We start from the raw sequence: 1974 nt of genomic DNA on the forward strand, positions 1-1974 counted from the left end.
TCCAAGTACAAGGCCGTTGTTTAGTAACTATCGCTGACATCGCTGTACTGTTCCTCTTTATACAAAAATTATTCACGCTGTGTAGGGGGTACATGGCTTAAAAAAACTGTTCAAAGGGGGTACATTATTGAAAAAAGCTTGAGAACCACTGGGATAAAGTGATCATAAAATGCTAATGAAAGAGTATAATCGGATTAATAACAGGCGTATTCCTTTACGTGTAAACAACAGTGGTGGAATTAAAACATTAAAGGTACATTTAGCCTACTTGTGTACTTTTACTTAATTTAAATTTGGAATGCAGGACTTCAACTTGTAACAGAGTATTAAGAAATTAGTATTGCTATTTTTAAACGTAAAAGATCTGAATACTTCTTCCACCACTTTAAAACAATACAGAATTGAGCAGTTATGTCATATCCGATCCGCACTTGAAGGCATCATAGAGTGATATGAAGGCGGGGAGCTCCTCCTGTGTGTGTGTGTGTGTGTGTGTGTGTGTGTGCTGCTTTGACGGTTGTAAACTAACTAAACTTCGGCAGAAAAGCTCCTCACATCACCGACCTGACAACAGAGAGAGAGAGAGGGAGAGAGAGAGGGAATTAAAACACAGAAATCCTCCCGGGAGAAGAGAGAGAGAGAGAGGGAGCAGCACCGTGAGCCACCCGGGGACCAACTGACATTTAAACAGACATTTCTCCAGGTAACGTTAACGTCTAGCTAATTAACGCGTTAGTTAGTTAGTCAGTGTAAAGCTAATTTAGCATTGAAAAGTCTTTCAGTCATTTGAAGTATGCTTGGAAACCTCACTCCCAACTGTAAATAAACGGTCTGTTTTGTACGTCGGGAAAGTTTGAAGATTATTTTAACGTTAACTGCCGTTCAGTTACATTTTGTATGCACGTTAAGTTTGATAAATTGCTCGTGGAAACGATTTATTAAACTTGTGTTGGTAGCGTTAGATAAGAAAGCTGAACAGAAAAGAAGTACTAAAGTACTACACGGCATTAATTGTCCACGGTTTCGCTTTCCGCCTTCACATAAGATAAAAAATCTAAAAAAAAAAAAATAACTCGCCATCTTTCAAGCTAGCTTAAACAAATACACTTCCGGCAAGAACCTTCAAAATAAAATGGCGTTTTTTTTAAGCGGTATGTTGGAGACGGATGTTTTTGTGTATAATTCGTTGTTATAAGTAAAAGTCCGGTTTAAAAGTACAAATGTATTAGCATCAAAATATACTTGCATTGGGAATGCAAGTATAGAATGGACTTTTCCTTAGGTGTTGCCCGCCATTTGACAAACTTGCATTGAGTTTGATACAACAAGATAGCTACAGAAAACAGACAAAAATAAGATGGTTAACAATAAGGACAATTACATAATTTCTCAACAGATTGAATAGAGGTTCAAAATAAACATGTAAGGTTTCCATTTCCCAACAAGACATTGCACTTTTACTTTGAAGGCAAAATCTTTCCCAATTTCCGGTGTTATTTTTTTACTTACTCCGGATGGCTTTACACAGCTGAAAAACATTTGGAATTGTTGTTTCTTCATTTAACTAAGTGAGACAAGTAGGCCGATTTAAAAAGTTGCGTTCAAGTACACCAAACATGTTCATGCGGATCATTTCAAACACCATCTAAAATGTGGTATATTTTAACATCTGCATTGTTGTTGAGTTGTGAAATATCTGTGGTGACTTGTCCATTGGTGCCCACATGAAACCACACCCATGTTTGACTGGTTTTCCATAATCAAACTCTCTTTGTCAGTGGATGACGCCCATGGTCCTTAAAGGTTCAGCCTAATCCACTTGTCACTTGTTTTCACATTTAAGAAACGAAGTATTCTCACGTGAAATTAATCAGTCAATCTGTGGGGCGTTTAAGGACTGTAGGGCTGTCGATTATATTCTCGATTAATTAATTAATTAGTTGTTTGGTCTATAAAATGGCAAAAAATGGTGGG

General features: G+C 37.2%; 1 protein-coding gene across 1 annotated transcript in view; it reads left to right on the forward strand.

Annotated features, from left to right (window-relative positions):
- Nucleotides 1–571: 571 nt before the first annotated feature.
- The window catches only part of capn5a (calpain 5a), a 45377-nt gene continuing 43974 nt past the window's right edge, over nt 572–1974 (forward strand). The window contains exon 1 of the mRNA XM_031304239.2: nt 572–703. The gene's annotated coding sequence lies outside the window, so the exon portion shown is untranslated. The remainder of the gene's footprint in view (nt 704–1974) is intronic.

Source organism: Sander lucioperca, chromosome 20 (genome assembly GCF_008315115.2).
Source record: "Sander lucioperca isolate FBNREF2018 chromosome 20, SLUC_FBN_1.2, whole genome shotgun sequence".
In the NCBI taxonomy this organism is placed as follows: Eukaryota; Metazoa; Chordata; class Actinopteri; order Perciformes; family Percidae; genus Sander; species Sander lucioperca.